This window comes from Hesperophylax consimilis, chromosome 26, assembly GCF_061612785.1.
Source record: "Hesperophylax consimilis isolate HC1 chromosome 26, BYU_Hcon_1.0, whole genome shotgun sequence".
Lineage (NCBI taxonomy): Eukaryota > Metazoa > Arthropoda > Insecta > Trichoptera > Limnephilidae > Hesperophylax > Hesperophylax consimilis.
The window spans coordinates 15222321-15238111 of NC_142861.1; the positions used below are offsets into that span (position 1 = coordinate 15222321).

The 15791-nt window shown below is 36.2% G+C and overlaps 1 protein-coding gene across 1 annotated transcript in view; it reads right to left on the reverse strand.

The window, feature by feature from the left end:
- LOC149411176 (cryptochrome-1-like) overlaps positions 1-11176 on the reverse strand; it is a 44883-nt gene extending 33707 nt beyond the window's left edge. Inside the window, exons 1-2 of the mRNA XM_089647321.1 lie at positions 9917-11176; positions 9080-9277 (exon numbers count right to left, since the gene is read on the reverse strand). The gene's annotated coding sequence lies outside the window, so the exon portion shown is untranslated. The remainder of the gene's footprint in view (positions 1-9079; positions 9278-9916) is intronic.
- Between the last annotated feature and the right edge of the window lie 4615 nt (positions 11177-15791).

Genomic DNA, 15791 nt, shown 5'->3' on the forward strand with positions numbered 1-15791 from the left:
GCATTGTCCCGGAAAGACAAGGGTCCTGGGTTCGAGTCCCAGATGTGACCGTTTCCTTTTCTGATTTTTCTGTTTCAGATTTTCGTTTGAAAAAATCACTAATATTGTCTTCAGTATTTAAATATTATAATTTGAGGTTTTACTCAATAAGTTATTCCGAAAAATAATAATTCATTTTCTAGACTTGGAGAAAAAGTCAATAGATGTCGCACATTAAAAATAAAATAAAAACAATAAGATAGGTTTATCTATAAGACGCTGTCTAGGATTGCATTTAGTTCGGGTTGAATCTTGCGATCATACATAAAGATAGTTGCCAATAAAAATGTGCGGTGAAAAAATGAAGACAACGTTGATAGTTCTTATTCGAAGTATGATACAGTTAAAAGTGACCGATGAGGATAGGGTCCCATTAGCGCAGTTGGTAGAGCATTGTCCCGGAAAGACAAGGGTCCTGGGTTCGAGTCCCAGATGTGACCGTTTCCTTTTCTGATTTTTCTGTTTCAGATTTTCGTTTGAAAAAATCACTAATATTGTCTTCAGTATTTAAATATTATAATTTGAGGTTTTACTCAATAAGTTATTCCGAAAAATAATAATCCAAGAGTTATTGTTGAAAAGCCTCTCTATCCTCAACGTGTGACTGTTTGGTGCGGTTTATGGTCCGGCGGATTCATTGAACCTTACTTTTTCGAAAATGAGGCTGGAGCAACAGTTACGGTGAATGGGTTGCGCTATCGAGAGATGATTAATGATTTTTTATGGCCGAAATTGGATGGTATTGATCTGGACAACGTTTACTTTCAACAAGACGGCGCTACGTGCCACACAAGCAACAAAACCATTGATATTTTACGATTGAATATCAAAATAACACCTCTTATTGGAAAACCCTGTACATAAACCTTTCGGGAGAAATTCTCTAAATTGAAGTGAAAACCGTATCAAAATCTGTTGCGTAGTTTAGAAGAACTAAGCTCACAAACTACTTACTATTTAGAGATTAAAGATGTAACGGATACAGGATATCTGGTTAATATTATATCTAAGCTTGAATCGTTCATAAGAAATGTTCAAGGTCAAACTCCTGGGGGCAGGTTACTAGAGAATTGTGACTACAAATCAAAAAGTTTTAAATTTACCTAGATTTTATGTTTTCGCTAAAAAAAATCTCCTTTACCCAAAATCGAAAATGGCATAGTCCCACAGATGGCATTTGCGAATATAATACGGAAATTAATTAAAAAAAATTATCTTCAAAATCATGCATTCTAAAATATAAACGAAACCAATCAAAAGAAAAGTCACTACAAACAAAATAAATACGAAATTTTATACATACTTTTTAAAAATTATTTGCTAAAATATCACCAGGTTTTCACGCAATAAAAGTCCTTCACAACGAGAAAACTAATTAGGTTGCAAGGAAAAATGATAATTTTTTCGGTAGGTACTTTTAATAAACGCAGGAAAATGTTTTAACTGTGCACACAACAATATTAGGGAAACTTTAACCAACGTCCGCTCGGTGCTGCGGAACAAAGTTACATGACAATTTCCCCTTCCCGCCACAATGCGATTTTAATATCTACATAAATTATTCCGTTACCTACCCGCATTAGGCGGTCTTAAGAAAATTATTTAATATTCGAAATATGGCTTGAAAGGGGTGACAGATTACGCTGTAAGTTCAAAGCGTTTTATAACTCCATATCGCTCGCCATACAATCCCATACAGACCTGTCGCACCTAAAAAGATTATGTGTTATAAGTGTTAGCGTTGCGAAGATACGCGCTGTGATCTGCTACCCAGGCGATATTTGAAAATTATGCGACCCCCTCTCCTACGGCAGGAGAGGTGGTCAGAACAATTTACGGAGCGCCGCAATTACGCGGCTGTCGTCTGTCAAAGTGACAGATCACATTCAAATAAATGGTATTCCGCGGCAGTTCCCCAATTGATCTGACCCCCTCTCATAAGGAAGATTAAAGCGTAGTATGTAATCCCAACATATAATACGTATATGCCACTCACAGATTAATGCGCTCATAATATAGCGTAATGTGTATAAAGCCTAAAGGATTCTGAATTGCGTTTGTTTTATTGACTGATCCGTTGGCATTTCATCTGTCATCAATTTGTTTGTTAGTTTTGGCCTGAAGAAAGATTGAAGAAAGAATTCGGACAATAGATCAAGTGACATTTCTTTGGACGATTTGTATAATTCCTTAAAGATTTGTCTACATGCAGCGATTTGCAAGCGTAATTAGTTTGTGCAATTTTTTTCGGCATAAACATGTATACTGTGTGGCATCCGTACGACAGCGACTTGCATGCGCAAACAGTTGTGCCAAATTCGCAATCATTTGAAGTGTATGCAAGCCATCCATATTTGTTCATTATACAGTTTTTTAGCAAATTTAGTTTGCGTAAATTAACGTTCGTGTAAGCCGTATTGCGTTTTACCGTAACATTTGGATTCGGGAAGCTAACAAATACACTTCTTATGTCTATGGCGATAAGGTTTAAATTCCCGCTTAACACCAGCCGCCTATTTTGAATTATGCAAGAAAAGCACGCCAAAAAGTGTGTTTAGTTCATATTTTGCGAATTTCAGTCACAAATACCTATATGTTTTACAATAATTTTCTAAAGAACTTAGGAGATTTTGTACTTAAAAGCAGTGCTTACAGGCCTTATCCATTATTTTTTATGTGCTTAAAAAAGACTGATTATTTCAAATGCCAAGATGTGTTTTACTCGAAGAATCTAAAATATTTCTAAGCGATAATATTTTCAAACCAAAGACTCATGATTTTCCATTATTTCGTAGTATGTTTCGCCTTAACATATATGCTTACTTGTGCACCTTTATTGATTTTTTTTTAAATGTCATGTAAATTTAATTTATTAACCCATAGTCAAAAGTCGTTGATGTACTCACGTTGATGTATGAACATATTTGGCGAATTACCAGAAGAAATAAAATTAGACAAAAACATGAACAAATTTAAACATAAATTACGAAAATATGTGAACGACTTATTCTAAAAATGTTCATTAAAAAAATATTACTTCTGTACGAGGATTGTATTAGGACACTGATAACTATGTACCAATACCACAAATAAATAAATAAAAATCAAGGTTTATGGTATAAGTAGGTGGGTATTAGAACCTATTTACAAATCTTATGATTTCAAAGGAAATTGTTGTTTTGATTTATTAAATATGAAAAAATTAAAAACATTCATTCAAGCATGTGGTCTAATGTTTACTACTTACAAAAATTAATATGTTAGCTAAATATTATAATTTACAATTGATTTCAGGGTAGACAACGGAAATACCATCCAAAGCACGACGATTGCAACGTGACTGCGTATGCAATTCCAAAACGGCTCAAGTGAAGCACGTGCGTTTAGGTGTGCTCGATGGTTAGGTAGTACACTTGTACACGCTCGTAATAACAACTAAATTAAATATACTAGAATGTTGCCTGTATTGATTGGCAAAACGGTTTATTTTTATCCGAATGATTACGAATACTGATTACAGTGTTTGCTCATTAAAACAATTACAGAATTCGATGTATAATTTCAGAAATGTTTGAAAATAAGTTGAATTATTTTAGAATGATTTTTTTTTAGGATTAATAATTGCAAATAACAATATTAACTGACAACATAAAAACAAAAACTCCACAATTATAAGCGGAAGATGTTGTTTGTGCAATGATCGAGGTGAATTCACGACGTCTGGATGAGAATCCTACGCATTTGTCAAGTCAGCCACTAACTGATCAACAGAATGAAAAGTTTTGTAATATCACTGAATAGATAGGTATTGCAGTGAACGTTCATGCGGTCACAGTACTTATACAGATGCATTGTTTGCATACAGCATGTTTACAATTTGTTATTTGACTTCTGAAGAGAAAATTGTAAAAATAAAAATGGTTCATCAAAAATATTAAATTCGGTTGTGTGTCTGCTGTAACTCCGGTTCAATGAACTCTGATTTGTTTTGATTTAAGGTGTCATTTTCAAACTTTTTTATGTGAATACCGTAAAAGAGTTAAAATGGTATCCCCAATTATTGGCGTATGTTGGGAGGCTGAAGGTAGTGGGGATGGGAAGGAGATGAGGAAGAGGATGATGGGAAAGTAGCTAACTATTCAGGTATGGTAACCAAACATGGCTTAAGGCGATGCCATACGTAGTAATGCAAAATCATGTGTTTTTGGTTTGAAAATTTGGTCGCCTAGAAATGTTTCAGATGCTTTAATTAAATTCTGCGAGTAGAATACATCTTGGCCTTTGAAATAATCGAGTACTTTTTAGATAAGTCTTTTTATAAGCCCAGAAAAAAATAATGTATAAGGCATATGAAAACTGCTTTAAAGTTCAAAATCTCCTACTTACGAACCCATTTTTGGTTAAGATTTTATTGCATAATGTGGCAAATTAAGTTATCTATAAAATGATCGAAAAAAAATTAAATATTTATGCCTGAACATCCACAAAATAAAATAAAAGCCACTTTTTGGCCATGTTTTTTTGCTTCATAAATCAAAACAGGCGGATGGTGTTAAGCAGAAATTTAAACCTTATCGCCATCTACGTAAGGGTTGTTATTGATAGAGGCTCAATTTAAAATATTACACGACGTAGTGCATCGCCTTAAGTCAATAATGGTCTTACACCAGGGCGATACTGATAGTATCTTCCACGCTGGTAACACAGTGCCTTGGACAGTGATTGAGTAAAGCGATGATGTACTTACATATGAAAAGCATGTATACTATTCTTGACAGAAAATTATTAGGGGGAGGGAAGTAGTGACAGTAAAAAATAGGAAAAAAGAGGTTTATAACAGTCGCGAAAACCACAAATATGTTTTTTTTAATAAATATGACAAGCTAAGTTCCAGATACGTAGACAAAACGCTTCATCCCGGTCAGGGCCGAACTCAGATTTTTACTTTATTTTTTTAACACTAACATCACACAGGACGCCCCGATAGGAAATATGGCATCTTTGGAGATGAAGAACGTCACAGAACTTAAAAAAAATATTTCAGATTTTTAGGAAAACGGTAAATGTTGCTTGTGCATGATGGGGTACTTAGCGAGCAGTGGTTTAAATTCGTGACGCTTGGGTGGGAATCCGACACATTTGTCCACTCGGCTGCTATCCGGTTAAGCTCATAATATGTTCAATATCCAACATAATCATTTTCAAGCCATGTTCAACGTCCACCTTTAAAATCATAATATGGGCATATTATAGCTGCAATCTTCGAAAAATGATCTTTAAACATTTCCTGTTACACATATGTATAAAATGAAATGACCAATATCGAGAAGTTTATAAAATTTGCCTGTAAAAACTAAAAATAACGTCTCCTGTAAAATTTGCTAAATGGTCTATTGAACATACAATCATTGTTATTTCGGCTACTGGCATTATACCTAGCTCTCTCATTCAATTTAGGCTTATTAGATATGTCAAAGAATTTTTATATAAAAATGCAAAAATCAGTCATTTTAAAAACATGCAGGATTACGAAAGAATTTTTAAATATTTATACTGAAGGATCAGTAGGATTTATAGGCCCAGTTAGAAGTTCTACCGAGCCGAACCCTCTGATATGAAAATATCTGGAGTCGGTGAATTATTTTCTCATTTGATCTCTGGTGAGTTGACGTGTTGTTCTTATTGAATATAACTCCTCGATCTGGTCCCCCAATTATAAAATACATTCAGATTTAATAGAAAAAATTCAACACAAATTCCTAAGACACATTAACTTTTAACTCGGTATTCCCATTGAAAGTATAAACTATAATTACCTAATGAAAAAATTCAATTTATTAAAACTCTCAGATCGAAGATTTATAGCCGACTTAATATTTGTGTTCAAAATTGCAGCAATTAACCTCATTGAATTTCATGTACCTTTTGTAGTTTTTGAACTTGTGGCAACTGAAATTTTGTGCAATTTTATGATTTCTCGAAAATTTTAATTGAACGTGGTAGTCGAATGTAATTTAATTTAACGTGGTAATCGAATGTAATTCAATTGAACGTGGTAGTCGAATGTAATTTAATTGAACGTGGTAGTCGAATGTAATTTAATTGAACTTGGTAGCTCTTGATACTCTTGTATTGATGATGTCTGGCTCAGCTACTTTGCATAAGCGTTTTTATTTTTTTTATTTTGCGGATTATGGTGGAAGCTGGCTGTAATTTCACAATCACAATTCTAATACTGATCTGATCTAAGTACAAACATAGGTAGGTACCTACTTATTAAGTAAATTTTCATAACAATGAATTAAGTATAATTATAATCATATTATGAAATATTTCAATCTCCCTAGTTAGATATTCAAATAAATTCTGTAATCATTGTTTGTATCTCACGAAAACGGCGCTATATAAATTAGCCAAATATTATAGATAAAAAATAAGACAATAACACTGGTCTGCAACGTTTTTTTTCTTTGAAATAAGAGGTAATTCCCGTGTATTTTTGTTTGCTGAATTCGGGAAAATTATCAAAAAAATTCCATTATGTAAGGTTTTTCCGCAAAACGCAAAATACTGTGGGATTGCCTATCCTAAGGCGCAAAACGGGGTTTATTGCCGAAATATATATTTTTTATTATTTAAAACTTATTATAAGATAATATTTAGTTTTATAGACTGAAACAAAACATTTAGTAACTCATGACGATAAAATTAGTCAGCTTTGAATTATATATATTGGGATTTTCCATAGTAAGTATTATGAGAGAATGCCGGAATTCCCAAGGTACCTACCCACTCCCTTCTATGCCCTTTCATTAATTTATTTCTGTTCCAACATTCGTAACGTGCGTTTCAAAAATGACTTCAAGAGGTTGTGTAAATTCTTCTGAGAGTTTTTGCTATATTTGTGGTGAATTTGTAGTGAAAAAACAACAAAGAAATATTAATGATTTTATTAAAAAAATATATGTTGCGTATTTTGGTGTGAAGATAGGGGACCAGGAAAAATTTTGGGCCCCGCATGGAGTTTGTTCAGGGTGTGTTGAAGGACTTAGAATGTTGTCAAAAGGTAAAGTTAAATCTTTTTGTTTTGGTGTTCCCATGATTTGGAGAGAGCCTCGAAACCACAGCGATGACTGCTACTTTTGTTCGTGCAATGTGCAAGGGTATAGTACCAAAAATAATAAAAAAAAACAAATTTGCTACCCAAACATGGATTCAGCACTCCGCCCAGTCCCTCACGGACCTGGCATTCCTACACCAGAAGCACCCCAAAGCCTGGACGATTTTCCATCATCAGAAAGTGAATCAGAAGAAAGTTCTAATGACGAGTTTGAAGTAGGCGACTCCAGTGGACCTCAAAAATTTTCTCAAGCTGAATTAAATGACCTGATCCGAGATTTCTGCTGAATTACTAGGATCCAGACTGCAAGAGAAGAATTTATTGACACCTGGAACTTCTTTTGCTTGGTTTTAAGAAAAACATTTTGAGCCTTATTTTTCTCAAGATGGTGAGCTAGTCTATTGTTCCGATATTAATGGTTTAATGTCCACGTTCAAAGTTTAACATATAGCTGAAAATTGGAGACTGTTTATTGATTCCTCGAAAAAAAGTATAAAAGCTGTTTTACTTCACAACGGGAATAGGTACGCATCAATACCCGTTGGTCACTCAGTGCATTTGAAGGAAACTTATGGTAACTTGGCATTGATCTTGGATAAATTAAATTACAAGGAATTCGAGTGGACAGTGTGTGGGGATCTTAAAGTAATTTCTATGATACTTGGACAGCAAGGTGGTTACACAAAATTTCCATGTTTTCTTTGTGAATGGGATAGTCGTGCCAAAGCTAAACACTGGAACCAAAAAGTGTGGCCGAAAAGAACATTGAAGGTCGGAGAGAAAAACGTGCACTTTGAATCTTTGGTTGATCCTAAAAAGGTTCTTCTACCACCGCTCCATATCAAACTTGGGATGATGAAGCAGTTTGTGAAGGCATTGCCAAAAGATGGCAAGACATTTAAATACCTTTCAAGCAAGTTTCCTGGTCTGTCTGAAGCAGAACTGAAGGAGGGAGTTTTTGTTGGTCCTGACATTCGTAAGCTGATGAAAGATAACAACTTAGAAAATGTGATGAACGATGTTGAGAGGTCAGCATGGAATTCTTTTAAAGATGTAGTTACGAAGTTTCTAGGAAATCAGAAGGACCCGGACTTTGAAAATATCGTAGAAAATAATATATGTTGTTCAATTTTAAAAATCTGGGATGCTCAATGAGTTTAAAACTCCATTTTTTGAACTCCCATTTGGATTACTTCCCGGAAAATCTTGGTGCAGTTAGTGAAGAGCAAAGTGAGAGGTTTCACCAAGATATCAAGGAAATGGAGAGAAGGTATCAAGGTCGATGGGATACAAATATGATGGGCGACTACTGCTGGATGCTGCATAGGGAAAATATAACGTCCCACAAATGAAAAAGCACAAAACGAAGGTTCCAAAAAAAAGCAGATTTTATAAAGACTTATAATTGTATATAATGTAAATAAAATAAATTACGATTAATTTTTAAAAATTGGTCTACATGAATCCCGGTGATCAGAGTTTGTAATTTTTCGTAGGCACCTCTTTTGTATGATAAAAACATCTTTGGCGTTTACTGAGTTTCCCCAAAAAGTTTTCCCCTAAAAGTGTGGATATCCATTCTAACCATCTAAGCGTCCCTATCATAATCTTACTCTTTACGCTTACATCAGCCTTTTATTCTTTGGCAATCTCCATCATTTCCACGAGCATTCATAGTTTTACACATGTACGCCTCATGGATTTTATTTCTACAGCACTCAGTCCATAGAGCGAAATAACCATTAAAAAGAATTATTTTCCATTTCCGATTAATGTATCAACCTAATGAAATATGTAGTTGTTTTTCGTTGTTATGTAATTGATACAAAGTGTTTCATATAATAAAATATTCCCATTAACCGTGTGGCTGGTATCTAGATATTTACCAAAACAAGTTAGTTGGGTAATTAAAATCCTCACCTTCCGGCGGTGCCCAAACTCCCATTGCCGGGGGCCCTCCTACAGTAGTCCGGGCTGGGTGTCACGAAGACCAGGTATTGGGCTGCCTGCCGACAGGGCCCCGCGCCCCCGTAGTGCCCTGCACCGCACGTGCGCACGCTGCACGAGCCCTGACACGCCGTCACACTTACACGCGATGCGCGGGGAACGCTCGGCAATCTGAAAAAATACAAACGATGGGAGTTGAGAAAAACACAACAGAAATTGTATATCTAATCCTTCCTCTAACACTCTAACACATTTTCATTTCCTCCACAACCTTTCCCCAGCCTCACAACATAGCCCACTTGGAGATGCTATAGCTTCATTGGATTCAGACAGCGGGGAGCAGTTGGGACTCTTACGCAGAATTCACACAAAACATGCGAGTTCGGCTCAGTTCGCCATGTTAACAATTTGATTAAACCTATAGCTGTGTTCATGAGATTTCAAATCAAAGCAGAATTTTGATACTTCTTGATGAAATTTCGCACACTTGACTTTTAACAAAAGAGGAAAAATATATCCATGGATGTGATTATGATATTTTCACGGCTAAAAGTATTTTCGAAATTTGTTACGGGAATAATGCCGTGTTCCTCTACCTCCTTCCTTAGCCAACGTTACGGACAGCGTCACAGTGTCCATCATCAGGGCAAATGTGTAATCGATGAATGCTGTCACGCTGTCCCAAACGTTGGCAGAAGAAAGAAAACTTATTTGATATTGCAGTACTGAAGCAAATTACCCATATACCAAATGCAAACCATGAACAAAATTTCGTCAAAAAACGTGGTATGTTGAATGTAAGAATTATACCTTTCGTCCAACTTTGCTGTTCTTCAAATTAGCTAGCGCAATATACGGCTCCAGTCTCTCCAGCTTTTCTTCCAGTGTCTCTTTGGTGTTATAAGCCTTCCTCTGTCTACTGCCTGCTCTCTGTTTTCCATTCTTTTACCTCTTCACGCAAGAGTGGCCACATTCTCTGTTGTTGCATTGAGTTCTATCAATTGTGTATCTTCACTTAATGTAGTAGTCAGTTGGACTTCCGTAGATCCTTTTACAGGGTTTTCCGTAGTCACAGGATCTTTGATTTTAAAAACAAGTCTTGTTCTGGGCGGCTGGCCACATATACAGGATGATAGAAGGCCAGAGGAACAGGCCCTTGACATGGTATGCATCAGGGCTGCAGCGCTCAGGTCGTAGACAAATGATTGTTATTTGGTGCATGAAAATAACAAAAAAAACACGTGAAAGAAGAAATGTAATTAGGTATTTTTGATAAGTTAATCTAAAATAATTTTATTATTTAATCTAAAAAAGTTATTTACGGTAGAACGTTACACAAGAGCGTTACTGTGCACAAAACAGTTTAGACTACAAGCTATTTCGGCATGTATGGCCCACCGCATTTGAGGCAACGCCGTCTTGCATTTACATTTATTCCTTCACAAGGAGCGAATATCCGTCGACCCTGAGCTACCGCTACGACAGGCTGATCCACGAGCTCTGCCATCAGAGCTCTAGCACGGTCCACAATGGTTGATAAATGCACTGACTCTACTTTTGGCAGCGCGCGCAATTCGAGTGATACCATTGATGGCAGTTCTATTATGAATGCCTTCTTCAGGAGAGCATCGGACGTAACACCTGCTAGCTTATCCAGCCTCCTCAGATCCGCCATGAATACATCGACCGGTTCGTCATGCCATCTGCGCCTCACTAATTCTTCATAGGCCAGAAATGAATTCGTCGCAAATGCACACACAAGCTCTTTTTTTATTGCGTCGCCGTTTCTTTAGATTTCTGGACTAAGTACGTTGTATACAGCAAAGGCGGGTCCCTCTAAAAACATCGGGATGATCGACGACACATCTGTTATTTCCTTTAATTTAAAAAGAAGCTAAATTTTTGTGAGCCATTGTATAATGTCGCCCTCGCCATTAAAACACCGTAACAAATCCCAGAGTTTAAAATTCGGCCTCTACAATAATATGCCTAAATAGTTTGTAGTCTAAACTGTCGTATTATGCACCGAGTGACGCTCTGCCGTAGCTCTATTGTTTTACGTGCCTCTGCGGTTGCGTTCACCGCTTTTACAGTGGTACCTTCTTAACACCAAAACAGGTTATTTTAACAACTACTCAACGATTATTTTTTATAGCGGCCGTTGCCTAGGGGTTTGTTTGGAAATGTTTATAACCATAGCAACTAGTTCTTCGCCTTATATAAGCGACAACGGGAAGGAATTCAGGCCAGTCATCAGGGGCATTTAACTAAGCTTTGGCCTCGAAACTCATTTGAAACCGCCACGCCCACCTCAAAATTCTTATAGAAAACGAATAATATGGCTAAAAGCTCAGATCTCATTGGTGAGAACAGAAGGATTGGTTTGATCTCTCGCTCTCTACCATAATGACTCGTGTAACAGAAAGAGATGACGGAATTTTGACAGTTTCAAATCATTCAAACAAAATGACAGTGGTTTATTTATACACGCGGGTTGTCATTTTCTGCCGAAATACTATCATTTCCGTCGAAAATATTGCGTGTTAATGTTGTTCGTGATAAAAATACAATATAAGCCAGTATAGTGTTAGCGAGTTACAAACATATTATATTCAACCTACCTACGTAAGTTCAAGTTTAAAGTGAATTAACAGTTTTAGGTTATTCGTTCGGTTTTTTGAACAATGCTTCATACTTGACATTTTGTCTTCCTCCACAACGTATAAATGTTATTTATTATATCGATAAACTTATTCATGTTATTGATTAGTGTTATCCTGTATTATCTTATTGTTTTGGTGAAATTAAAGATTTTTTAACATATGTAACCATGAGTTCATGAGGCTGAAAAATGTCGGAATTCTTCGTCATACTGTCGGACAATCATGTTTTGGAAATTTTCTTCAGTGTTTTTGCAAATTTCTTGTCATTTTGGGTTTCTTCTTCTCAGATTTACAAGTTTCATCTCAAGGAAATGCACTGTAAAAGTTTATTTTCTTAGTCAGGCCCTTGGAAAACATTTCGACATTTTTCTGCTTCAAGGACATTTTTATTTTTAAAATATTTTTTTTGGGCTAGTGAATGAATGGAGTAGGCCGAGAGCAATTATATTGTCTATGGTTGCATCTTACTTTTAGATGACCTTGAGTTTTTTCTATCTTGTCTACTGCTCTTTTCCGCACGGTAGGTACTGCTTGTATATCTGTGGTTAAGTACTGTATAATTCTGTTGTATACAAAAAGCCCGAAGATATCGATCTAGAGAGTGGTATATTTATGCCAGTCATCAATAAGGAGTTGTACAGTGAACATGTGAGCATTGTGGTTCCCCCGCGTTGCGCCCTGCCGTTTTTCCGCTACACGGACCTACCATACCTACGCCTCGGCTCTGCGCGGACTACGGATTACCATGTTGAGCAACGCGTTCGCCGCCCCCAGCCTGTGTTGTGAACAGTGTTTGTTATTTATTTTTTTACGTGAGGGTCCACTAACACAGGCTGGGGGCGGCGAACGCGTTGCTCAACCAGCCGAGTATGTTTCATGGTAACAGTGGTGGGCACCTCGATGCCGAGGAGTCCATGGTAATCCGTAGTCCACGCAGAGCCGTGGCGAAGATATGATAGGTCCGTGTAGCGGCGCAGTGAAGAAACGGCAAGGCGCAAGGCGGAGGAACCGGCCATAGCGGCCGTTGCTAAGATGTTTGTTTGGAAATGTTAATAGCCATAGCAACTAGAATGTTCGGGAACGTTTTTCACCTTATAAATTATATTGTGTAAACGGCAGCGGTGAGGAACTCAAACCATTCATCAATTAGCAGTTCTATAGTGACCAAGTTGTGAGCACTGCGACTGTTTGCTATCTACTGCGGCGGCCGGCCGCTGTGGCCGGTTCCCCCTCGTTGCGCCTTGGCGTTTTTTCCACTGCGCGGCTACACGGACTTGCCATACCTACGCCTCGGCTCTGCACGGACTACCGATTACCATGGATTTTCTCGGGATCGAGGTGCCCACCATGGTTACCTAGCCTGTGTTGTGAACAGTGTTTGTAATTTATCTTTTTTACGTGTGAGTCCATAACAACAACCGTACAGTGGCCCTCATCAAGTCGTCCGCTGACATGGAAGGACGTACACAATCCTAGCAAAAGAAAGAGAAGTCACAGTGACCATTGACCTCCTCAAACCAGCGTACCTCACCCTTGAACCCAAGACAGATGCAACGGCACCGGCACCGGCACCAACCCCTCCTACGACCATCAACAAACAGGATCGGATTCACACCACCTTGTGCTGCTTGAGGGGGATTCTTGTAGTAGTACGACGCAACGCGTTTGCCGACCCCAGCCTGTGTTGTGAACAGTGTTTGTTAATTTTGGTAATTATTCGGAATCGCTGGACAAGGATTATATGAAATGTTTTTTAATAAAACCTTCTGAGTTACCTTAATTACTATAAAAGGATTCTGACTGCATTTTGGATATTTTTAATTTTAGCATTTTAATTTTTAATTACGTAAATCGAAAATTCACTTTCGTTGTATGGGATGACAGCTTGAATGGTTTCTGTTGATAAAATTTTCTTTTGTTTGTTTTCCTGATACGAGTGGCTATATTTTTTACCATGTGCAAATACTAGGTAGGTACTATTTTAGCCAAACTCGAAAAATAAAATAAAGATATTTAGGTATGTTTTATAAAATAGAAAAATTAAAAAAGGTGAGGTTATTATAGGTTAGGTTGGATTATTATAGGTTAGGTTCGATTATTATAGGTTAGGTTCGATTATTATAGGTTAGGTAGGATTATTATTAGGATATAGGTTAGGTTGTATTATTATAGGTTAGGTTAGGTTAGGTTGGATTATTGTAGGTTAGGTTCGATTATTATAGGTTAGGTTGGATTATTATTAGGATATAGGTTAGGTTAGGTTGGATTATTATTAGGATATAGGTTAGGTTGGATTATTATTAGGATATAGGTTAGGTTAGGTTAGGTTGGATTATTATTAGGATATAGGTTAGGTTGGATTATTATTAGGATATAGGTTATGTTAGGTTAGGTTGGATTATTATAGGTTAGGTAGGATTATTATTAGGATATAGGTTAGGTTAGGTTAGGTTGGATTATTATTAGGATATAGGTTAGGTAAGGTTAGGTTGGATTATTATAGGTTAGGTTGGATTATTGTAGGTTAGGTTGGATTATTGTAGGTTAGGTTCGATTATTATAGGTAAGGTTCTATTATTATTAGGATATACGTTAGGTTAGGTAAGGTTGGATTATTATAGGTTAGGTAGGATTATTATTAGGATATAGGTTAGGTTGTATTATTATAGGTTAGGTTAGGTTAGGTTGGATTATTGTAGGTTAGGTTCGATTATTATAGGTTAGGTTGGATTATTATTAGGATATAGGTTAGGTTAGGTTGGATTATTATAGGTTAAGTTGGATTATTGTAGGTTAGGTTCGATTATTATAGGTTAGGTTCGATTATTATTAGGATATACGTTAGGTTAGGTAAGGTTGGATTATTATAGGTTAGGTAGGATTATTATTAGGATATAGGTTAGGTTGTACTATTATAGGTTAGGTTAGGTTAGGTTGGATTATTGTAGGTGAGGTTCGATTATTATAGGTTAGGTTGGATTATTATTAGGATATAGGTTAGGTTAGGTTAGGTTGGATTATTATTAGGATATAGGTTAGGTTAGGTTAGGTTGGATTATTATTAGGATATAGGTTATGTTAGGTTATTATAGGTTAGGTAGGATTATTATTAGGATATAGGTTAGGTTAGGTTAGGTTGGATTATTATAGGTTAGGTAGGATTAATATTAGGATATAGGTTAGGTTAGGTTAGGTTGGATTATTATAGGTTAGGTTGGATTATTATTAGGATATAGGTTAGGTTAGGTTAGGTTGGATTATTATAGGTTAGGTTGGATTATTATAGGTTAGGTTGGATTATTGTAGGTTAGGTTCGATTATTATAGGTTAGGTTCGATTATTATTAGGATATACGTTAGGTTAGGTAAGGTTGGATTATTATAGGTTAGGTTAGGTTGGATTATTATAGGTTAGGTTGGATTATTGTAGGTTAGGTTCGATTATTATAGGTTAGGTTCTATTATTATTAGGATATACGTTAGGTTAGGTAAGGTTGGATTATTATAGGTTAGGTAGGATTATTATTAGGATATAGGTTAGGTTGTATTATTATAGGTTAGGTTAGGTTAGGTTGGATTATTGTAGGTTAGGTTCGATTATTATAGGTTAGGTTGGATTATTATTAGGATATAGGTTAGGTTAGGTTGGATTATTATTAGGATATAGGTTAGGTTAGGTTAGGTTGGATTATAGGTTAGGTTGGATTATTGTAGGTTAGGTTCGATTATTATAGGTTAGGTTCGATTATTATTAGGATATACGTTAGGTTAGGTAAGGTTGGATTATTATAGGTTAGGTAGGATTATTATTAGGATATAGGTTAGGTTGTATTATTATAGGTTAGGTTAGGTTAGGTTGGATTATTGTAGGTGAGGTTCGATTATTATAGGTTAGGTTGGATTATTATTAGGATATAGGTTAGGTTAGGTTGGATTATTATTAGGATATAGGTTAGGTTAGGTTAGGTTGGATTATTATTAGGATATAGGTTAGGTTAGGTTAGGTTGGATTATTATTAGGAT